Below are 24,403 nucleotides of genomic sequence, written 5' to 3' on the forward strand. Positions count from 1 at the left end.
TGTCTGACCCCCAGGGTCACACGGATTGTCTGACCTCATTGCAGAAGATGATGTGGCTCAAAAAGGAAAATGTGCTTCCCATCGGCTATCTCTCTGGAGTCTCAGTACTCCCTTGAGAGCTGGGAGGTACATTATCATCTAAGGACAAGGTGGGGGTGGGGGGGACTGAGGCACCAAAAGATCAAAGACATCTAGCTGGGGGCGGAGCCAGCGAGAACCCCGACTCCTATCCCAGCCCCTGCTGACTTAACTGCCTTTGACTGGAAACCTCTGTTGTGAACTGAATGTTTATGTCCTCCCAAGTTCATATGTTGAAATCTTTCCCCCCATGTGATGGTTTTAGGAGGAAAAGAGGTCGTGAGGGTGGAGCCCATATGAGTGAGATTAGTGTCCTTATAAAAATGACCTCAGAGAGCTCTCTCTCTCGGCTGTGTGAGGATACAAAGAGAAGGTGGCAGTCTGCAACCCAGGAAGAGAGCCCTCACTTGACCCTGACCATGCTGGTACCCTGATCTCAGTCTTCCAGCCTCCAGACTGTAATAAATACATTTGCTTAGAAGCCACCTCATCTGTGGTATATTGTTATAGCACCCTGAGTTGGCTAAGACACCTTCCCTCCCCATCCCTAAGGCCATAGGTTTGGGTGGATATCTGTTTTTCTTACTTTCAAAATATACCTGAATCTACCCACCTCTCCCCACCTCCCCTTCTACCATCCTAAAGTAAGACTGGACGACACAAAATCTTTCTAAAAGACACCCTGCCTCCATTCTTGAACCTCTATATCCAGAGACATATTTTTAAATCAGATCATAACATTCCCTTCTCGGAACCCCCCTGCAATGTCGTTTCCATCACAATCAGACTAAAATAAAACTCCACACATGGCACAGAAAGCCATGCATGAGGGGCCCCTGCCAGTCTCCATGGCCTCCCCTGGTACCCCTTCTCCCTCACTCTACCCCCTGGCACACTGACCTCTGGCCATTATGTGAACACACCAAGCTCTTGTCCGGGCACCTGCTATTCCTCTGTCTGGAAGATGCTCAGCCCCGAGGTGCCAGGGTTCAGTCCTTCACTCCGCACAGGTCTCCTGCTCAAAGGTCCTGTTCTCAGAAAGTCCTCCCTAGCCACCCTCTCCAGAGAGCCCCCAACATCCCATGCCTCCTACCGGCCCCTTACACGACTACCTGTACTTCATAGCATGGGTCAGAGCAGGGGCTGCCTTGCTAGGGTCTGCCTTCATGCACTTGTTTTCCATCTTTGTTTGTGAGCAACATGCAGGCAGGTGCCTTGCTTTCCCATTCACAGTGGACTCCCCTGTGCCTGGAACACTACTTAGCACTTAAGAGATGTGCCATCAATATTCAGTGAGGGAGAGGAAGGATGGAGGGGCCCACTGGGAGCATCCCAAGTCCGAGAGACAGAGCTGAGCGGTGGTAGAGGCCATGCCCATCTCTGCCATCTCCTGCACAGGCCTGGCTCATCCCCCCCCCAACAAAGTCTCAGTCCCAACAGCCTCGGTCCCACACGGAGGAGGGGGGCCATGCCGATGGGGGCGAGCATTCATCTGGTGGCCCTCTTGCAGGCACTGGGGCAATGTTTTCACGTGCAACTCACCTGCACCAAGATGGGCGTTATTTCAACGCTTGCTCTACATGACTGAGAGGATTAAGACAGTGTGGACAGGCACCTATCCCCGTGCCTGGGGCTTAGTGGGTGGTCAGTAATCGTAACTAGTATCGTTACAAATATTCCCAACTAGCAACTAACAAGTGGGGACTAAGCAAGCTTGAGCAACTTCCCGGGGTGTCCATGGAGCCAAATAGATTGGAGTTCGGAGCCCGCTCCGTCAGGTGATTTTGTTTAACTTGTATAAGCCTCAGTTTCCTCACTTGTAAATATGGGTAATGATGCCGACTTCATAGAGGTCTCTGGCAAGTGGAGATAATGACTATATATCACTTACTACAGTGTCTGACACATAGCAGATGCTCAACCAAGGGTAGATGTGATCGTGATGATAATGATGGTGATGGTGGTGGTGACACTGGTGGCGTTTGTGGTGCGGTGGTGATAATGATGGTGGTGATGGTGATAGTGATGGTGGCGGTGACAGCAGAGGTGGTGGTGATGGTGGCCGTGGTGATAAAAATGTGACAGTAGTAGACGAACAGGTGAGGATGGCAAAGCCTAGATTCACACCCTGTTCTGACTCCACTCCTGTTCCAGCTTTTTCTGGAATCTTTTTACTCCACCTTCCGGCATCCTCTACATCAGTGGTTTTCAAAACTTTTAGTCTCAGGATCCTTTCCATTCAAAACAAAAATTATTGGGGCCCACAAAGATTATTTGTTTCTGTTGCTTAGTCTATCAATATTTACTCCAAGTTTTAAAAAATATTTATTTACTTATTCCTTTAAAAAGAACAATGATAAGCCCATTATGTTAACACAAATAACACATTATTTATGAAAACCAACTCTCTATTCCAAAGTAAAAATATTTAGTGAAAAGAGTAGCATTGTTTTACATTTTTTGAGTCTTTTTAACGTCTGGCTTCGCAGAAGCCAGTTGGATTCTCACATCTGCTTCTGTATTCCATCTATTGCAATATCACACATATGTAGCCTCCAGAAAGCTCCACTGTTAAGTTGTGAAAAAATTAGGGTGAAAAAGGAAAACAGCATCCTAGTATTTTGCTAACAGGAGCTTTCACGTCTTGGACCCTCGCAGGGCTTTAAGCTCCCACTTTGAGAAGTGCTGCTCTAAGACCCTCCAAATCGAGTGGAGGCGTTCTCAGCTTCAGGTGTCCCGGTGTTCCTGCAGGGCGACAGAAGCGCCCCGGAGCCCATGCATGCTCCAGTGCAGACTTGCCATGTGACCTGGGTGATGACCTTCCCACCTCGAGCTCTTGGTCACCTTTGCATAATATTGCTGGGCTTCTCCGAGTTCTGCCTGCTAACCAAACCCAGCCCACAAGAGAGGGACTGGTTGGTGGCCGGTGAGGGGGAGCAGGGTGAGACCACCGCCAGACCCAGCCCTGCAAATCTGCAGAGCATCCCTCCAGGACGAGTTTCCACATCTTGAGAAGAAAGGGCAGCGTGGCCGCTCCGCACGCAGGTTCCCGAAAGCAGATCCTGCCGTGGAATCTTTTCCTTTGTTTCCGTGGCATCAGGCAGCAGCCCCAGGCCCTCCCCCAGATACCGGGAGGGAGAAGGTGCCAGAGTCCCCATGGTCCTCCCAAAGTTAGGCTGGAGAGAGCCAGCCCTCAGCCCCAGTGTGGGTTTGCCAAAACCCTACGCTTCAGGATGCTGCAGGCGGGCTGGAAAGGCAGCCCCCGGCCAAGGCTCAGGGCTTCGGCGCCGGGGGAAAGCCCTCACCGCCCTTCCATCCTCTGTAACTGAGGGCAGGGGACAGGCTTCTGGCTTGGGGCTCAGAGACAGGAAGGGGCAGAGCCTGGATCAGCTCTAGTCCACAGCTTTCAGGACCCCGAGGCCGTGTCCTCAAACGAAGACTCAGAACAAAAGCACTTAGAACAGGGAAGAAGTTCAACAAACTTCGGTCTGGCTCAGCAAAGCAGACCGCAGGTCTTCAAAGGGAAAGCAGATGCAGGATGCCCGAGGGTCCCTGTTGCAGTGGGCGAGTCGTGTCCCGCAAAGCTACATCCGTGTCCAAACCCAGTACCTGTGCGTGTGACCTTATTTGGACATAACGGTCTTTGCAGATGTAAGTAAATTACGGACTTCCATACGGAATCCTGGATTATCCTGGTGGGCCCTAAATCCAATGACCGTATCCTTTTAAGAGAAAGGAAAGGAAAATTCGAGACAGGGACACACAGAAGTAGAGGACTGTGTCAATGAGCCAAAGAAGGGGGTTGGGTGAAGAGGGGCCGGTGTCAACTGAAAAAAATGCACAACCTAAAAGTAGAGAACTGTGTTTTATTTGGCGAACTTGCTGAGGACTTAAGCCCAGGAGGCAGCCTCTCAGATCGCTCTGAGGAACTGCTCTGAAGAGGCAAGGGAGGAACTAGGATGTACAGGGGTTTTTGCAACAAAAACCAGGTGGCAGGAACATCAAAAGACTGCTGTTAATGAAAGAAAAACCAGACGTCTCAAGTTAATGAATTTAGCGCTTTTCTATGCATGGGAAGATGTAAGATTCTGGGCTCATCGGAATCGTTCCTCTGATGGCACCTCAGCTATCTGGGGCCAGCATCCTGCTTTTCTCCATCCTGAGTCCCCTCAGGGTGCAGAGTCGGGCGGCTGCAGTGGCTGACAGCTTGGTGGCTGCGACACCCTTTGTTTGCTGATATGGCAGGCGACATTCTTTGTCCACACCATGGGAGCGAGCTGCCCCTCCTCTCCGGGGAATGTCCACCTCATTGGACCTCAGGGCATTCCCCAGGCACGTCACCCCCACTCACGGCAGTGCCCACCACGGCCCACGCAGGAGGGCTAGAAGCAGAGGCTGATGGCCCGGATTTCACCTCCGTGAGCACGGGGAGGTCTGGGTGTGGGCACAGTGGCATGTCCAGTGGCATCCGGCACCATGCGTTCCCCACGGCCACCCAACAGCCACTTCAGTGCTTCCTGTAAAGTCCCTGGAGGACTTGCCCTGTAAATAACATCTTCCTGTCCCTCTAGGTAGGAGATCAAGTACTGGGACCACGAGAGAGGGAAATTCCATGTCTTTATCTTTATTTACCATCAGGGGTTTGCCTGAATCAGGGGTTTGGATGTGACCTTCTGGAGGACAGGTGTGTGTGTGCATGTGTGTGTGTGTGACACAGAGAGACAGAGAAGCAAAGAGACAGGGAGAGAAAGAGACAGAGGAGACAGAGAGACGGAGCCATCAGGCAGCCGGCCTGCTCAGGAAGCCCCAGCCCGGTGTCCACGTGACTCAGAATTCCAAAGGGAGATTCTCCAGCTGAATTTCATAGGTTCCTCTGAGAAAGAACAGAAAACAGCCACTGCTCGGTCCCCACACCTGGCTTGGTGACTCAGCCCGGGAAGACATCACCAGACAGCGTCTCCCCAACCAGAGGCGGAGGAACAGGTCTGGGGATACAATGCCTCCCTGTGGGAGCTGAAGCCACAGGGACAGGGCTGGAGGACGGCTCTTCCCCACGTGCCCAGCCCCGAGCGCGGGGAGGCTACAACTCCAGGCGTTTAGTCCTGCCTTGGCCACTCCCCAGCGGCCTGGCCTGGAGGCGGTCACTTAACCTCCATGGGGCAGGGAACGGTGACCCCGCCACCAGGCGGAGGAGGGGATGCAATCCCGCAGGCGCAGAAAGTGGGGACATGGTGCCCGGCACAGGACGAGCGATGGATAAATGCCGCGATTGTTTTTACGATTAGCTGTTGTGCTCTGGAGACCTCCACATACCCCTCGTGGGGAAGTTATCTCAGCCCTGCTGCACAGGTAAGGAAACTGAGACCCGGGCGCTGAGATGTTCTGGAGTTGTCCCTGAGAGTCTAGTCACACCACTGGGATGGATTTGCCCTCGGGCCAGCAGGCGACAGCGGGCCCAGGCTCACCTACGCTGGCTGAACCCCTGGGCCGCCCTGCTGCCACCCTGGGCCCAACTAGGAGTCAGGGATCCGGCTGCACCCCTTACTGCTTGGGGCTCAGTTTCCTCATCTGAGAAACGGAAGAAATAGTCACTGCTGCTTCCGTTGGCTCGGCAGGTGTGAAAGCACCTGGCACCTGCCTGGCTCGGGCCCCCCACCCCAGTGGACTGGCCCAGCCAGCGCTGGCCCTGCAGGGGTCCGAGCCCCCGCAGCCCACCCGGGAGGCGCCCTCTCTGAGACGGGCGTGTGTGTTCCAGCGTGTTCTGGCTTCCCGCCCTTCCCAGTGAGGCAGCCAGTGCAGCAGAAGGGGCAGGGCCCCCCAGGGGTTCCCCTCTGAGCCTGTGGGTCTTCATTAACGGAGTGGCAGAGCACAGAGGCTTGGAGCACAGCTCTGGAGCAGGCTGCTGGGGGACGACTTACTTTCGGCTCTGTGCCTCTGTTTCCCCGTCTGTGAAATGGAGCCTGTCAGGACCTGCCCTCTGGGACTGTGGGGAGGATTCGAGTCCATATGTCTAGAGCCCCTTGCCGTGGAATCGGGGACAGGGTGGGGGATCCCTCAACAGGAGGCTGTGGGTCTCCCGCAATCCCCAAGGACCGACCACCCAGAAGTAAGGAGCGACCCTAATGGTGACAAGTGCACTCACTCTAGAGCAGGGTTTCTCGGCCTCGGCACTACTGACATTTGGGGTCTGATCCTTCCCCCTGTGGGCCACCGTCCTGGGTGTGGATGGGTGTTTAGCGGCCTCCCTGGCCTCCACCCACTAGATGCCAGTAGGACCCCCAGCTGTGACAACCAAGGATGTCTCCGGACAGCACATGATGTCACCTCCAGAGGGGAGGCAAAACTCGCCCAGCTGAGAACCACCGTTCTCCAGACTTGGATGGAAAGAGTCTTAACTTTAATTGTATTCCGCCTGAGAAAGAGTAAAGTTCTCTGTATTTGCAAAGGCACTTTAAAAAAAATCTTACCTCTCACAGACAGAGCGTATGAATTATCATAAATTCAGAACCGAGTGAGAAGCCAGTGGCTATACTTCAGAGACGGTGCCAGCCACTTCTTCCCCTGGGTTCACTCGGGGAGCCCGTCCTCCCACCCCGGGGACTCATGGCAGCCTGCAGGGTGAGATGCTCTTGTGCCCCGCCCCCCCTGACAGGTGAGGAAACCTAAGCACAGAGCTTCACGAACTTGCCCAAGCCCCAGCAGCTCCTAGACGGTGAAGCCCACCCAGTGCGTCCCCAGAGCCATCACCAACAGCCCCCGGCTCTGCCCATCTCTGTGCCTTTTCTGTCCCATCCCTGCACTTGGCCACGTGTCCATTTGACCTCAGCAGTGTCATTTCATAAACTCAAGCTCGCTTCAAACAGCCAGCATCAACAGTGACTGGAAACTTTCCCTACTTTGGCCCTGAGACCTCCACCCCAGGGGACAGAGGCTTTGTTTTCTTCCTCAAATTCCCTGTGGATTGGCCCTGACAACCAGCCGTTGGCCAGGCTGCCAGCAGCCGCATCCAGCTCCGTGCAGGGGCTTCAAAGGGCATCCAGGCAGGTCTCGTTGGCCCCGCGCTGCACAGACCCTCCCCTGAAGAGGCGGAGGGGTCCCACCCTGGCCCTGAGCATCTTGTCTGAGCAGTTCTGCATCCAAAGGCCTTGCAAGGTGACTGTGGGGTGGGACCGGTCCTGGGGGTGAGCCCAGAGCCGCCGAGGCAGCACACCCCACCCCTTAACCCCGGGGTGCTTTGACGCCCTGGGGGAACCACCACCTGGCCCAGTGGGGTGGGCATGATGCGGAGGCTGCGGGCAGTTTGGTCCGGGGCCACCACGCGGCTGGCTGGGGCAGAGCTAAGGTAGGACTTCCTGCAGCCGCGCCCCTCAGAGCTTGCTCCAGCTCGAGGGGCTGGAAGGGGCCTCCCTGGGTGGCCCCACGCTCCACCTGGTGGTCAAGCTGCACCCCGCTGACCACCAGTCTCAAGGGCTGCCCTTAAGGTACTCTCCACCCAACATAAGGTGCTGGGGTTCTGCTGAGGGTCAGTCCTGCCCCTTGGAAGGGAGCAACTGACAGATTCCGTTTGGAAAAGTCCCCGCACCCTACCTGGTCTGGGATGCCTGGCAGTGGGTGGGCCCAGCTCCTGCTGGTCTGCCCCTGGGGAACAGTGGCTGGAGGAAGCCGCAGCAGGCTCTGCAGACCGAGTCCCAGGGCACCTGCCTACAGGCGGGGGGCTGGGGGAGAGCCCTTACCTCCTCGGCTCCTACCTGCGGTTGTTTGGCGGAATTAGAGTGTCTCATCTATACAGGAAGGCTTCAGGGGTCTAAAAAGGTCCCTGCGGGCAGAAGGGGTGAGGGGAACACACAGGAGGAAATCCACAAGAAGGTGGGCTCCTGGCCAAAAAAAAAAAATCCTGAGAAAGAGGTGCAGTGAGAAACATGGGTGTGAGGCAGGGGTCCACACGTGGGACAAGGACAAAGGGCTCGGCTTTCTGGGTTTCCTCTTGCGTTCTGCTGGCTTCCACCTGGGAGAGAAATGGTGACAGTTTCTTGGGCTGAGAAAGAGAGGGGGTCCACCCCCAACTCTGGCTAGGGTGGGCTGGAGGCCTGCAAGAATCTGTGATCATGTGCCCTCCCGCACCCCTAACCCATGGAGGCTGACCCCACTCACCACGGCTCGCTCACCCCGTTTCCGGAGGAACGTCCGACCCCCGGGCGCGCCGCGGTGCGCGGGGGCCGCAGAGCGCGCCAGGAAGAGGGCGGCGAGGCAAGGCCGCGCCAGGCAGGGACTGGGGTCCCGGCGCGCCCGCTCCGCTCGCCGATCCCGCCCGGGTTTTGCGGCCGCCGCGCCCTCCGCCCCTCCTCCCCGCCTCCTCTCCTCCCTCCTCCGCTCCCTCCCTCCGCTCCCGCGGTGGGATCAGTCTTCTGGCATTTCCTGCAGCCGGGCCGCGCCGCCAGCTGAGCCCCCGCGCGCCCGGCCCGGCCCGGCCCGGCCCGGCCCGGCCCGGCCCAGCGCGCCCGGCTTCTCACGGTAGGAGCGCGGCTGGCGGGCAGGGGGCGGCGGGGGATGAGGAGGGGGCGGGGAGGGACCGAGGAGGGGGCGGGGAGGAGGCCGCGGCCGAGAGGGCCGGGAGCGTCCAGCGGGCCGCAGGGGGGGGCTGCTGAGGGGGCTGGGGGAGCCCCGCGCCGGAGTCCGCAGACCCCGGGGACTGGGGCGTAGCCCGGCCGACCCCGACGGTAGCCGGTGCTGGGGAGCCCTGACCCGGCCCGTCGCTCGGGGAGCCCGGGGTGATGCGGCGGGCGGGTTGGAGCGCGGGCAACCGGGCTCCCCAGTTTTGGGGCTTGAAGGAGCGGGGAGGGAAGGGAGGGCGGCTGGGTCTGTGTCCCCAGCTCAGCCCAGACCCAGGGGGTCTTGAAGGGGCAGGGTCTGCGGGAAGGGGACCTGCTCTGGATGGGGTCTGGGATTAGCGTCTGGCCTTCCAGCTTGGGGCTTGGTCTGTGTCCACAGAGTGAGGGGCTGCGTGAGCTGAGGGGGAGGACCTCTGCTGTCACCCACCCCCCGGACCCTCCATCTCTAGGCCACTGAGCCCCTAAGACAGGGAGCCTTGGAAATTGTTCAGGGGACATGAGGCTACATGAGGATACTGTGCACTTGAGGATTCCTGCGGGTCAAGGGACGGTGGGACGTGGGGGTAGCGGGCTGTCAGCAGCCCTGGGGGCCAGCCACTGCCACTTGGAACCCCCAAGCTGGGCCGTGTGCTGTCGGAAGACCCTGGAATTGGGATTCTGAATGGCTCCTGGGGGTGTGAACAGGTCCCACCGTGGGGAGGTGGGCTTCTCTGCCCCCGCTCATCCTTGGTCTGAGCCAGGCCCAGCCCAAGCAGCTGGTTGGATTTCTGCTCTTGTGCCACTTGGGGGTCTGTCTACACCAGAGATCTTTTATATGTGTGTCTGTCTGTCTGCCTGAGCCTTCAAGGTACCTTTCACACCCTGTGATGTTCCCCCAGGCCAGTTCCAGAGGCAGGCCCGGGCTGTCACAGCCTGGGCCGTGGGCACAGCCTTTGGGTTGGATGTGTATGCCCTTGGGCATGTGTGCACCAGGTGGATCCGGGCCCGACAGCAGAAACCCTCCCCTCAACAATGGCAGGCCGAGTGGTTTGTCGGGTGGCTTTTGCCCACTTTCTTGGCTGTGTGAGGCCTTGCCGCTCCTTGAACTTGACAGGCTTTGCAGGCAGCTGGCAGTTCAGGGGCGTCAGGCTTCAAGCTCCAGATCCGCAATCCCATTGTCTGCTTGCACGCGTGTGGGGCAGGGCCCGGGGTGCCAGGAGGGTAGGCACTGAGTGTGTCTGGCTGGTCTGTCTTGCCAGCTGTGTTTAGAGATGGTGACAAAGCAGATGGGCCAGGCAAAGGCCCTCGAGTCCGGGCCTCGTCCTGGGGAGGGTGCTGTGCAGATGTGGACCCATGGGCGGTGCTTCCCGGACGCCAGATGGAAGCCCCTCCTTCCTGGGCCCGGCGGTCAGGCTGGCCTGAGTTGGGCCAGGGATCAGCTAAGTCCCCAGAGGTTTGCTCCCGGCTCTTTCCAGAATGCCGACTGCAGCCCCTCCCCTAGAATGGTCGTTACTGTGCTCAGCAGTTCCGGGATCAGTTTCTCTCCTGAAATCTCTCTTCCTGGAAGCTCCCCGAGCTGTGATAGTCATCTGACAAGCTGCACTTGGGGGTGGGAAGAAGGACTGCGTGACAGGCCAGTGGTTTGAAGACTGTGGTGTGTCTTTGGCAGCTGTGTTCGGGGGACTTGCACTTTCTGCTGATTCTGTGCTTAAGCCAGTGTGGGCGCGCATGCATGCATGCATCGTGCAGACACACACACACAATGCACAGGTAGACGAGAACTCACCCCAGGTGATGGAAGCGTGCCTGCCCCCCTTCCCATTCATTCAGGGGGCAGGTGTGCGGCCACAGCTGGGAAGCAGTGTAGCTCACGGTTACGTGGGTGAGACCTGAACCCCAGGACTGGGGGCTGTGCGGGGGCGCACGGTGTGTGTCAAAAGGATCCCCGTCGTCTGGACTTGAAGGGAGGTGTCGAGTGCGGGTCCCACCGTGGGGTCCACGGGTCGGGGGAACCGCCTGGCGGCTCTCAGGAGGCGGAAGCCCAGGTGGGCGCTGTCAGGGGTCGGGGGCCAGGGGTTGGGAGGCGCAGAAGGACGGTGCTGTTCCTCGCGACGGTCACCAGGCGTGCCGCTCGCGGCTGTCACCAAGGAACGGAGTATTGCTGTCCGTGCCGGATTTGCCCCATGAACCCGCAGGTCGAGGAAACAGAACTTACCACGGGGGATGAGCTCTCCGTGGGTTTGTGGCTGCCCTTGGTGGCTCGGCAACCTTCACCAGCTCCCCAGCCGTGTGAGCAGATGAACGTCTCCAGGGGATGGTCGTGGTGGTTGAGGACAAAGGACTTGGACTTCGGATTATGTGTCCTCTTAGCGTCACAGTTGCTCCAGGCCAGGGCTCCTGTGTGCCCGTGGGTGTGAAGTTGGCATATATTGGCATCTGTGCTGAGGGCAGTGGGCACCCGCTGTGTGGTCAGGACCTGCCCCATTGAAGGCCAGGGCTTGGATGGGTCTGGGACACGAGGTCTCTGGCTTAGAGCTCTCTGTCCAGTGAGGTAGCTGGGGAATAAGCCGTCAAGGTTAAGAAGTGCTGCAGGACCGAGACGTGGGGCGGCCTGGAAGTGCCCCAGGAATACCCAAGAAGGGAGTCCCTGCGCCAGCATCACAGACCCTTGGGATTCAGAGAGGGCGGCTCGAGGACCACTGGGAGGGGCCTCGGAACCACCGGGCCAGGCCCCTGGGGAGGTGCAGGGCCGTCAGAGAATTGCCAAGGTTATCTGGGTCATCCAGCCAGTGAGAGACCGTCCCCACCGCTCAGGACATGAGCCTGGTTGGCCCGCGCCAAGGGACTCACAGGGCCTTTGTCAAAAACCTCAGAGCCAGTACTTTGCTAAACTCCCAAGCCCACCTCACACCCACTCTTCTCTCCAGACTGGCCTCTGCTCCTGACTGAAGCCTCCATTCGAAGGTGCTGGGTTTCATTTTCTTAGCCCCGTGATCCATGCGTTTCTAGAACCATCTCCGTCCTGTATCTGTTCAGTCGAGTGGGCGGCGCTGTTGGCACATGGGTCACCCTTCACTCATTGCCTGGATGTCTGCTCGGGGCTCTGTCCCCCGGGCCTGGCACACAGCAGATGCTCACGTGAAGCTGTAGAATTGTCTTCGCCCCGGGGATGTCCCATCCTGCATCTCGCTCCGGGTCTGTGGACCTCACCAGCATTGCCAGGCAGGACACCTGACCAGCCCGTGCCCTCTGTCCTAGATGGATAGATGTGAGAGCGTGCAGAGTGGCTTACCTGGGAGGAACGCCTGATGTTCACTGGGCGAATGGAGGTGGCCTAGACTGTCCGGGCCCTCTCTGGCCCGGGCTGGGATGAAGGGCTGCAGGAGCGTGTCCAGGCCTCACAACGGAGCTGCTGCCCCTATCCCAATGAGAGGGATATTTTACAGGCTTAATGAGCACATGAGGAGGGGATTTGGGGCCGCCCCGTCCCGAAGGCTGCTGATCCCTGTGACCAGCTGGGGGTCGCTTTCCCTTATCCAAGGCCAAGGAGGGGTGGAGACCGGGAGTAGGCAAATCCCCAGGAAGGCAGAGGGAGGGGATGGCCCAGCAGGGACGGGCCAGGCTTCTGAACCAGGAGGGAGGGAGGCTGCCCGGTCCTCGGCCAACAGTGGGCAGGGGCGGTGGCTGGCTTGGCCACAGCCACCATGAACCCGTTTTCAGTGGCTTCCACTCGAGGAAAGGCAGTCCGCCAAGGGGAGGGATCACGCGGGCGGTATTGATGTGCCCGCCTATTGGGGTGAATGCGGCGCAGGGGAGGTGGCTTAAAGGGCCAGGCCTGCGCGCGGCGGCGCAGGAGTGGGGAGGATGGGGCGGTGGGGGATTCGGTGGCCGCCTATTGGGGTGAATACGGCAGAGTGCATTAAAGGGCTGGGGGTCTCCCTGGGGTCTGTCACCGGGGCTTCGCCGAGGCTGCTAGGGCGGCTCCAGGTGGCTCTGTCCTCTCCCGCTTCCCCAGGAGGCCAGAGGGAGGGTCCGGAGGGTGAGCAGCTGGGACAGGAAGGCCGACCGCCTGCCCTGTAGGATGAACCTCATCCCCACCCACCCCACTCAGGAGTCACCCAAGTCCAGCCCGGGGTGGGGGGAGTGCGCACTGTGTCTGAGGTCTGCAGACTTGAGGACCAAACGTTCTGGGTCAGAGAGACCAGGGACAGGCTTTTTGTTATTTACCGACATGTTTACCGAATGTGTTTCTATCCCTTTGCTGCTTTCGGAGACAAGAAGGGTCTCTGGACCCGGGGTGGGGCGGGCTTCACGGTCAGTCCTCAGCCGCCCTTGGGGTGACACCCAGGGGTCGGGGGCCCTTGCAGGTCCTCCCATGGGCCCTGGGCTTGTGGGCTCCTCACCGCAGCCGCAGGAGACAGGGGATGGGGGCAACCCCACGCCTCCCAGTTGGAACCTAAAGGCCAGTGTGACATCTGGGGCAGGGCTCTGAGAACCTGGTCAGGGGTGGCCGTGGACAGAGCCCCTGCCCGTTCAGGACGCCTCTGCGTCCACCTCTGCAGTGGCCCTGACCGAGGCCCTCTCTGGATCAGCACTCAGCCCCCCAGAGCGACAGGACAGGCTCTTCTGCGTAACCCTGTTCCCGAGGGGAGCCTGGATGCCCACCTCCCCCTCTGCCGGCTCGGCCTTGGCTGAACTGAGCAGGCCCCTGGTGCCCTGGTACAGGCCTGGGGCTGGAGGATGGTGCAGAGGCTGGCCAGGGTCTCAGGGATTGATGGTGTCAGGGATCATGGTGGATTTGGAGGCCAGGCCAAGGAAGCGGCTCAGGGATTCTTAACCCCAAGTCCTGGGGCCAGCAGTTTCTCTACCCCCTAAAGCTCTGTTTCCCTCTCTGTAATCCGGGCCCACAGCAGTCCCCTGAGAAGTCACGAGACGGGTGACCATCGGCCCCGTGTTGGTGACTCTGGCTTAGCTCCTTGTGGGTTAGGAACCAGACCTCCTTGTAGGCCCGAGGCCAGGCGCACGGGAGGGCCTGGGGGTGCTGGGGAGGGGAGGGGGAGCTGGGGCTTCACATTAACACCCAAAGATGAGCTCAGGTGGAGTGAGAACCCCACCCCCAGGACTGAGAGCTCCAGCCCCCAGCTGACCTTTAGCATGTGGCCATCTCCTGGGCAAAAACTGACCCACAGAAAGGGGCCTCGGTCCTGATGCTTTGTTCTCTGGCTTCAGAGTGAGTGCAAACTCTCACCTGAGCCCTCTCGTCTCCCCTGCCCAAACAAAGCTGAGGCTGAGGTTCAGAGGCTCACAGGGTCCACCCAGCTCCCATTAGAGAGGCAAGGAGACTGCAGCCCAGAACATGGCAAGATCACCATGCTGTCCTCACTGGGCCTCAGTTTCCCCATCCGTAAGGCTCCCCGATCCCTGACATCCTGTGTTCCACATTCCTGTGCCCCCCAGCCAGGTGGTGATGGGGCAGGAGCTGGGAGGGAAGGGGCGTCCAGAGGCCCAGCTCATTGCCCGAGGCCCAGGTTCTCTGGAGGTCTCAGGTCCCCAGCACCTGCCCTTCCAGCTGTTTTACAGCCTGAAGCTACACAGCCAGTTTTTGGTGTTTTTTTTTTTTGAATTTTTGAATTTTATTTTATTTATCTTTTATACAGCATGTTCTTATTAGTTATCTATTTTATACACATCAGTGTATACACGTCAATCCCCATCTCCCAATTCATCCCACCCCACCACTTTCCCCCCTTGGTGTCCATACGTTTGTTCTCTACATCTGTGTGTCTATTTCTGCCCTGCAAACCGGTTCATCTGTACCATTTTTCTAGGTTCCACATATATGCGTTTATTTACAATATTTTTCTAACTTACTTCACTCTGTATGACAGTCTCTGGATCCATCCACGTCTCACAGCAAGTTTTATACAGAAAAAAGTTTCCACCAATTTTTAAAAGTGTGAAAGCCACAGGAATTCTCTGGCGGTCCAATGGTTAGGACTCCACGCTCTCACTGCTGGGGCCACAGTTCAGTCCCTTTTCGGGGAACAAAGATCCTGCAAGCCACACAGCACAGCCAAAAAAAAAAAAAAAAAGGTGAAAGCCACAAGACTGACGGTTGGAAATCTCTCCCCCTCTCCCTCAGGCACCACACATGACTTCCTGTCACCAAAGCGGCTGCCTGCTGCTGGTCCCTCACCCCTGCCTCCCTGCAGTCCGCCCACACGGGCCACCCGGCGTGAACCCTTTGTAGAACCTGGTGCCACTTCTGGCATCCTCCGCCCCCTCCTCCTGGAGCAGAGAGAGAGCAGCCCACTTTGAAGGAGCCCTCGCCCACTCCAGCCCACCCACACTGTTTCCGCTTTGGGCTCCTGGGACAGAGCACAGGTGGCCCCTGCTCTGAGGCCTCCATGCTGCCTCTGGACTGCAGCCGCCCCTGAAGGGCAGGACCCCTGGAAGGGCAGAACCCGAAGGGTAGGACCCCAAAGGCTGCCAGGAAGAGACCCAGCCCTCGGTCCCACGAGGCTGGGTTAGTTTGGGTTTGCAAGAAGATGACACCTTGACTCAGAATGTAAGACTTCAGCCCCACTGTGCGATCCTGAGAGTGAGGCCGCCCGGGGACAGGGCCTGGTGGCTGATCCATTCCAGTGGCCACTGTGGGTCATCCTTGCTGGCCAGCAGGCTGGCTCTGGAGGCTCCCAGGGAGGGGGGTAGAGGCGTTCCCCTCCGAGGGGCAGTCTCAGTGCTGGGCCTGGCCATTGGGACCCCCTCCATGCCCTGCATGCAGCCGTGCAGCTTTCTCTCCCTGGCAGTGGGCATCTACCATCGGCAACAGCCCAAGGCCCGTCCTGCAGGAGAACCTTCCAGCTGCCCAGAGCTGGCCAGGCTGCGCCGGGTTTCCTTCGCCTCATCAGAGGGGAGAGTTTCTCAGTCTCGGGGCAGGGCCCTGCCCTCTGCTCTGCTCTCCCAGATTGCCGGGCGCTCACCCTGATGTGACTCAGCACCTCTGTGCCTTACCATATGCCGATCCCTTGCCTGGAAAGCCCTCCCTCGGCTCCGTCTCGGGGGCTGACCCTCGGGCACAGTGGGGTCGGCAGCAAGCTGTTGTGCAGGGAACACCAGGTGCCTGGCCAGCGCCGCCCTGGCCAGCACTTTGTCTGTGGGCCCTGCGTGGGTCCACCTCACCCCTTATCTGCCCTTCTTTTTTTTTGCTACAAGATACTATATTTAATATTTTAAAGATTTTTTTAAATTGAGGTAACGTTGGTTTATAACAGCATGTAAGTTTCACGTGTGTATATAATGTGTACATTGTATTTCGAGCTCTGTATACACTACAACGTGCTCACCGCCAAAAATGGTCTGCGTCCGGTCCCATCCTGTTGATCCCCTTTACCCATTTCGCACCCCCGTGCCTCTCCCCCCTACCAACCACTGCTCTGTTCTCTGTATCTACTTGTTTGTTTGGGTTTGGTTCGCTTTGTTCGTTCATGTTGGGTTTTTTGTTTGTTGGTTTGTTTGTTTTTTGGATTCCACACGAATGAGATCCTACAGTATTCGTGTTTATCCGTCTGACTTGTTTCACTTAGCGTAGTGCCCTCGAGGTCCATCCGTGTTGTCTCAAATGGCAGGATTTCGTCTTTTCTCGTGGCTGAGTAGTGTTCCGTTGTGGACACACCACTTCTTTGTCCTCTCAGCCCTCTTCTCACGGGCTGGGGTTCGGTCTCCAGGCGGAGCCCCAGGCCAAGCCCTCGCCTCCTTCCACTTGCTGGGAAAATGTCACTTGTTTTCCTGGCAAGTCAGTGAGCTGCTGCTTCTGTTTGTTTGGTTTGGGTGTTCCGTTTTTAGGCGGAGGCAGTCGGGTCTCGGGAGTGCGTTAAGCCAGATGCCCGAGTCTGTAAACAGCGCCCCTGGAAAAGTGCTCCTGACCTGCCGTGGGGGCTCTGGAGCCACCCGTCTGACCACATGGACGCCGAGTGGCGTGGTGGTTAGAGCGTGGGCTCAGTGGGAGTCCCCCCCACTCGGACACGTCACTAGCCAGGGGGCCCTGGGCAAGTCCCTTAAGCTCCAGGCCTCAGTTTTCCCATCTGTGAAATGGGCATGGCAGCGCCAGCCTCAGAAGCAAGAGGAGGATATGTTTGAAGCCCAGAGCCGGCCCCCAGAGATGCTGCAGCCTCCGGCCCTCGTCTGGCCGAGGCTCTGCCAGCAGGGAGGAACCATCTCCTTATCACTGATTAAAGCTTTGATTAATGATTAATGAGTGGGAAAGATTTGCACATAGAAGCCACAGAAAAGAATAGAACCGATCCCGCCTCATCAAGGTCCTGACCTCTGGCTCTGCTTGCTTCAGGCTGGGAGCCCAAAGTTCCAGCGCAGGACAGGCCCCTGACCGCCCTCCCCCCTGGGGGTTGCCAAGCTGACATCCCAGCGTGTTTTTGTGCTTTTGCTATATATGGATGAATCCCCAAACAAATACAGGACCCTTTGGCTCCTTGACAGATGTCGCACGACTGCCGCTCTCCCTTCACGCCCCTGCTTATTTCCCATAACTTCGGAGTCGCAGAGAAGTAGCAGAAACCCGCATACGCAGCCTTTTGCAACTTCTTTTGAGCCATGCAGTTACGAGTGCCTATGCCTGGTTCACTATCCTTATTTTCTATAAATAAGTCAGGACTTATTTCCACTCTTCTGTCGAAGGACGTTGGGTTGTTTCCGTCTTATCCCTGGAGCATGTCCTGCGTTGGGTCTCCTGGGGCACGTAGACGGGTGCTTCTCTGGGATATTGGCCTGCGGTGGGATCTCGGGGTCCCAGGGTGAGCACGTGAGCAGCCCACTGGATGTGGCCAAGTGGCTGCCACTGATGCCCCAGCACACGTGGGGGGAGCCGGCCTTTCCCCTGGAGCAGATGGAGGAGGAGAGCATCCAGTGAGCGAGAAGTAACAGAGCTCCGAGCACCGGCGTGGGGTGGGGGGCTCTTCCCAGGACCTGGCCCAGGTGGCTGGGCAGGGGCTGCGTCTCCTGGTAGGGCGGGCTCCTCTGCTCACCATGCTGTCTGGGGTTGAGACGATCTTTCTTAGCCAGTCCGTCGACTCTCCTGGCCTTGGGGACCCGCCTGCTGTGTCAGTCCTCTTGAATCCCACTGGATGGACGTCTTTCTCCCCACCTCTGCCTGGGCTGCAGGCTGAACATCGACTCCCAAGGGCACGCGGAACAAAGATGTTTGCCAGGGTCTCCCAAGGGGTCGCTCAGCGACCAGCACTTTCTGTTCATTAAAAACAAGAACTATATGTAACATGATGCCTGTAGTTGACGACTCTATCGTATAATTGAAATTCACTAGGAGAGTAGAATTGAAATGTTCTCACCAAGAAAAAGTAAATATGTGAGCTGATAGATGTGCTAATTAACTAGGTGGGAGGAATCCTTTCTCAGTGGAACGTGTATCAAATCAGTGTGATGTACACTTTCAATATTTTACCGTTTTATTTGCTGATTATACCTCAATTAAGCTGGAAAAAAAAAATAGGCTGAACCTGAGACGGCAAGGGTCCGGGGAGGGTGGGTCTGGCTGAGGATCTGCAGGTCCTGCCTGGAGCTGGCTAGAGCAGGGAGGTGCCCAGCTTGAAACACAGCCCCACCCCCACATGCCAAAAATGGGGCACAGATGGCAGCCAAGTCCCAGACCACGGTATTTCCACGTGGCTGTTAACGCAGAAGCAGATCACTGGCCGGAGGGCTGCCGCCTGGTTGTCTGGCCTCCTGGGGCCTGGGTGCAGAGACCATTGGTGATGCTGGTGCAACCGCCCTGTGGGTGCCACTCTGGTCCACGGCCACCAGCTGGAAAGTGGCCCAGGCAGGATTTGGGCCCTTCTGCCTGGCATCCGTCCTGGGAGAGAAGCGTCATCTCCTCCATCCCCCAGGTATGGCCAGGGAGATACCCCTTTTCCCAAGGGTGCTGACCCGTCCATCTCGGGGAGGCCTGCTTATGTGCGTGTATAGGTCAGCCAGGGCTGCTCTAATAAACACCATAGCCTGGGCGGCTTAAGCAACAGACATTCATTGTCTCCAGTCCTGGAGGCCGGAATCCCAGATCCAAGCGTGGGCAGGGCTGGGTCCTCCTGAGGCCTCTCTCCTCGGTGTGTAGATGGCCGTCTCCTCCCTGTGTCCTTACAAGGTCGTCCTTCTGTGTGTGTCTGTGTCCTGATCTCCTCTTTTTTATTTATTTATTTATTTATTTATTTATTTCTTTGGTTGCGCGGGGTCTTAGTTGTGGCTCGCTGGCTCCTTAGTTGCAGCAGGCGGGCTCCTTACTTGCGGCATGTGAACTCTTAGTTGCAGCATGCGTGTGGGATCTAGTCCCCTGACCAGGGATCGAACCCGGGCCCCCTGCGTTGGGAGCGTGGAGTCTTATCCACTGTACCACCAGGGAAGTCCCCTGACCTCCTCTTCTTATAAGGAACCCAGTCCTGTGGGATTAGGACCCACCCTAGTGACCTCGTCTCACCTTAGTCACCTCTTTAAAGACCCATCTCCAGAAACAGTCACATCTGAGAGACTGAGGGTTAGGACTCCAGCAAATGAATTTGGGGGACACAATTCAGCCCTGACAGTGGGTAATGGGGTGGCCATAACCTTGGGCGCCCAGCACAGTGGGAGGGCTCATCAACAGATTCCTGGGCTGCGATTCTATTTTTATTTCCTGTGAGGCCCACATGTTTGCAGGGAGTAGGATTTTAAGGCCATCAGAGCCTTTAACACCCATAAACGTGCAGAAATGTTTTCAGATTTCACGCCCTTGGATCTTGACTCTTTTATATCTGCCCGGGCGCCCTTGGCCAGCATTTCCAGCGCGTGCACCTGGGATGGAGCCAGAGGCCCACACCACACGGTACGAGATTCACACACACAGACCCAGTTGCGCTTCCCTGGGTCTGAGCTCCACCTGTGGGCAGGAAGTCCAATCAGGCGAGTCGTGGGCGTTTGTAGGGTCAGCACGCCTGTGGCCGTCAGGTCCTGCTGCCCTCTGGCCTTCCCACCTGACAGGCCATTCTCTCCCGGCCACAGCGTCCCAGGCCCAGATCAGCTTCCCCATCACCATTGCCCGCTGTCCAGTTCAGCAGACACCCTCTGCGGTGGCCCTTGGGAAACCAAATGTGGCCTTTCCTTCGGGCTGGGTGGGCAAGGGGCGCTGCAGCAGTGGGCCGTTCGTTCTGACGCTCACAGACCTTCCTGTGCCAGCAGCTGTGTGCGGAGTCCTGAGCGCTGGCCGAGTCTGCCCTCCTGCCCTGTCCTCTACAGTGCTTGCGGGGGTCCTTCCCAGGGGTCCCCTGCCCCTCCCTGTTTCCAGACCTGATGGGTGCCCGCTGGGCGCCGCGTAGGGCCCGTGGAGACCTCCACCCAGAACTCCGGAGCAGGTGCTCAGCTGTTGGTAGCAGGTGCTGTTTCAGGAGGTGGTCCCAGGGGTACCTGCTAGGCCTGACCTTATGGGCTTCCTACTGAAGCTCCAGATGCAGCAGAAAAGGGAGAAAAGACTTCTTCCACGCCAAGTGGGTCCCTGAGGGGCTTCCCCCACGTGCGGCCACCACCAGCCCCGCTGAGCGCCCCGCCAGCTCGTGCCTCCCCACACCGTCCACCGGAGCTGCAGGCTGGGCTGGCGGTCAGTTTTTAAACTGTGGTTTAACAAATAATGGGAGAAAGACACACAGGCAAATGACTCCCCTCCTGCCTGTTCATTATTTTTAAACTGTGTCTGCTTTTCAGTTTATTTTTAAATCTCGAAAGCACAAGGAACATGCTGTTTATCTCCGGCAAGCCTGTTCTCTCCGACGTGACCATTCATCACCTTCCCGGCCAGGTCTGGAGCGTCTGGCCTCTGGCGGGGCCCCAGTTGGCCTGCTGGGCAGGAATAACCCCGTGGAGCCCATGGACCCCGGACGCCCGCTCCTTCAGGCCACGGGGGCCTCTCCCTGACCAGGGCAGCTTACCCGGCTCAGCACCTGACCTTTAAAAACCTTATCGTGTTCAGGGGAAATCTTTCTACAAGTGCTTTACCCACATGATGCCTTGCAGGCTTAAGGTATAAATGAGAAATAATTTAACCCTTTTCCTGGCGACTTGGGTCATTACAACGATTAATTTTTTATAATGCTTAACATTTTGTTGAAGGCTCTTGAAATGATCTAGCTCCTTTAATCTTTTTTTATTATTTGTTTATTATTGTTTATTTATTATTTATTTTTGGCTGTGTTGGGTCTTCGTTTCAGTGCGAGGGCTCTCTCCAGTTGCGGCAAGCGGGGGCCACTCTTCATCGCGGTGCGCGGGCCTCTCACTATCGCGGCCTCTCTTGTCGCGGAGCACAAGCTCCAGACGCGCAGGCTCAGTAATTGTGGCTCACGGGCCCAGTCGCTCCGCGGCATGTGGGATCTTCCCAGACCAGGGCTCGAACCCGTGTCCCCTGCATCGGCAGGCAGATTCTCAACCACTGCGCCACCAGGGAAGCCCTCCTTTAATCTTTAAAACCACCGTATGTGGGCTTCCCTATATAAATAAATAAATAAATAAACAAATATTAAAAAAAAAAAAAAACCCACCATATGTGGTACGTTCTGTTACTACCCCCAGTTCACAGATGGGAACGCTGAGGCTCAGAGAGGTGAAGAAGCCTGCCAAAGTCACCCCCCGCCCTCACCGTGGTACATGACAGGCCGGGATTGGAGCCAGCTCACCTGATGGCGCTGCTGGGACACCGAAGCCCTGGAGGGATGCTTCCTCGTGCAGGGCTGTTTGTCCCCGTGCTAAAAGGCCCCAGACACCTTTTCTTAAACTTCTTGCTGGAGGGGTTGCCAGTTATTTCCTTTCTTAAAAAAAAAAAAAACTTGTTTCTGCTTCAAGTCCAACCTTATCTAGGCTGGACTAGATGAAGGAGATTGTTAGAAATGTGTGCAAACCAAAAGTGAGGAGGAGCTGAAGCAGGGCCGAGATGCGTCAGGGAGTCGTGGGCAGAACTGTAGCCGAGATGCTCTGTGATGCTTCCCTTCGCGGCTGCTGAGAGGCTTGCTTTCGTCTGTGCTCTGCATCTCGTTCAAAACCCAGTAGGGGGGCTTCCCTGGTGGCGCAGTGGTTGAGAATCTGCCTGCCAATGCAGGAGACACGGGTTCGAGCCCTGGTCCGGGAAGATCCCACATGACGCGGAGCAGCTAGGCCCGTGAGCCACAACTACTGAGCCTGTGCGTCTGGAGCCTGTGCTCCGCAACAAGAGAGGCCGCGATAGTGAGAGGCCCGCACACCGCGATGAGGAGTGGCCCCCGCTTGCCGCAACTAGAGAAAGCCCTCGCACAGAAACGAAGACCCAACACAGCCAAAAATAAATAAATAAAAATAAATTAAAAAAACAAAAAACAAAAAAAACCCAGTAGGGCCCCTCCGGGTTGTTAGCAGTAACCGATGGGTATCAAGTGCCCACTGGAACCCAGAATTTCGGGGTATAGGGCAGGCACCCCCTCTGTTCAAACTCAGGACAAGCTGTGAGGTGCCTGGCAGTGCCATCTTCGGGTGTGAAACCAGGGCTCAGAGACGGTCCATGCCTTGCCTGCTCCGCCAGCTGGTGAGTCCAGAAGCCCCTCGCAGGTCGGACACCGGGTGCCCCAGATCTATTGAAAGGCAAAGGAAGGGAATGAGGGGGACCGCAGATTAAGAGACTTAGAAGGGGGACTCACAGTTGGACCCTCGGGATGCACCCTGGATGATGAAATCGTGAAGATGAAGGTGAGGGGCTGGGAGGGCCGGCGGCGGGGCCGTGGCCGGGACTCGTGCCGGCTGGGCTCCTGGGGTGACTGGGCAGTGCTGGCTTCTGACCTGGGTGATGGTGGCAGAGTGTTTGTCTAGAGAAGCTCGTGAAGCCGAACGTCTGTGTGGTTTTCTGTATTTACATTTTATTTTATAATAAGTGAAGCTTATAAAAGAAGCTGCTCTGGGTGGAACCCTGGGAACGGGACCCGTGACAACCCAGGCCGGGTCCCTGCTCTGGGTGAAGGGACCGCAGGGGCCTCCTGACCACGTTGGGCCCCCTCAGAGCAGCTTCCCGAGTTCCACCTCTGTGGTCCCAAACCACCTATACTGTTATTTTAGAACATGGTTAAGTCCACCCACTTATTTTTACTTAAATAAATGTGTATCTAAGAGAAACTTTAAATTGTTGCTGCGGTTAGAAAGTCTTCCCCACGTGTAATAAATAGCAGGTAATATAAAAATGCACAAGCGAGCGCGAAACACCAAATTGTACCATCGGTCGCTCTCCTCGTTTTGTCTGCAGTAGCTTTGTGCCCGAGGCTGCCCTGCTTCTGTTAAGTAGAGAGATTCGCGATGATGGAGCTGCAATAAAGACCCAGACTTCTCTCCCTTGACACCGTCAGGAGGCTGGAAAGAGAACTGAAATAAGAGACGCTTTCCCACTGAGACCAGTGAATGACTAATGCACCCCTGCGTCACCTGGCTGCATCCGGTGTCTGCCCACGTTTTAGAAACGTGTGACGTGCTTATTTCAGGTCTGGCTCAGGACGCAGAGGGGGCTTCAGTGGCCGATTCGAGGGGCTTTGAGAGCTGGCTTTTTCCTAGGAGTGGGCAGGGTGGGACGGAGACCCTGCCGCTTGGAGACTGGGAGGTGACCTCAGCGACGGGGCCGCCAGGGTGCCCAGCGCAGTGTCGCCGCGTTGCCTGGAGACCCCTCCCCAGGGACGGGCTGGCATCTGCCGAGTCGTGGGCCCTTCTCCAGGGAACACCGGCTTCCTCTGTTGGGTTCGTGCCGGGATGGTGTGCCCCCCCTCAGCCTCGCTTCTCGTGGGGGACAGACAAGGCAGGGGCTGGCGTGGACGCGCCCCAGGTGGGGAACAGGGAAGAGGCGCCCAGGTCAGCTTCACTCGAGGTCTGCACAGTCTGCTGCATGGAGCAGTCACTCTCCTGCAGTTTCAGCAGTGCCCAGGGGTACCCGGTCCCCTCAGCGGCGTCCTCGAAGTGTCCACACTCACCTTTGGTTCAGGCCAGTCTTGAACCCCCAGTGTGGGTGTCCGGGGCGGCTGTAACAAAGGACCACTCGTGGGGCAGCTTTTTTAAAAAAATATTTATTTATTTATTTGGCTGCGTCGGGTCTCTAGTTGCGGCACGCAGGATCTTCATTGCCGCGTGAAGGTCCCGCACGCGGGGCGGCTTTAAAACGACAGAAACTTGTTCTCTCCCGGTTCTGGAAGCCAGATTCTGAAATCGAGGTGTGGGGAGGGCCCGCTCCTTCTGAAGACTCTGGGGGAGGAACCCTCCTGCCTCTCCCAGCTTCTGGGGAAGCCGGGCATCCCTGGACTTGTGGCCGCGTCCCTCCAGCCTCTGCCTCTGTGGTCACCTGGCCTTCTCCTGTGTCTGTGTCCTCTTCTCCTCTTATAAGGACACGGTCACTGGACCAGGGCCCACCCTGCTCCAATGCAGGCTCATCTTCACTCGGTCACATCTGCGGAGGCCCTATTTCCAAAGAAGGTCACCTTCACAGGTCCCAGGGGTTGGGATGTCGACATACCTTTTGGGGGCGGGGCCATCATCCCACCCGCCGCACCCAGGAGTGGGTGGCCACGGTGGGCAGTGGCCAGGAGCTTGCTGAGACTCCTGGAGGCTGGTTGAGAGCTGGGCTCTGACTGACCGAACGGTGGGAAGGAGAGGGGATGGCACTCCGGAGACACAGGGGTGACCTCACGGATGTG

At 57.5% G+C, this 24,403-nt stretch overlaps 1 protein-coding gene across 1 annotated transcript in view; it reads left to right on the plus strand.

Annotated features, from left to right (window-relative positions):
* The first annotated feature begins 8,521 nt into the window (after positions 1-8,521).
* The window catches only part of OSBPL5 (oxysterol binding protein like 5), a 69,191-nt gene continuing 53,309 nt past the window's right edge, over positions 8,522-24,403 (plus strand). The window contains exon 1 of the mRNA XM_068555096.1: positions 8,522-8,589. The gene's annotated coding sequence lies outside the window, so the exon portion shown is untranslated. The remainder of the gene's footprint in view (positions 8,590-24,403) is intronic.

This window comes from Eschrichtius robustus, chromosome 11 (genome assembly GCF_028021215.1).
Source record: "Eschrichtius robustus isolate mEscRob2 chromosome 11, mEscRob2.pri, whole genome shotgun sequence".
In the NCBI taxonomy this organism is placed as follows: Eukaryota; Metazoa; Chordata; class Mammalia; order Artiodactyla; family Eschrichtiidae; genus Eschrichtius; species Eschrichtius robustus.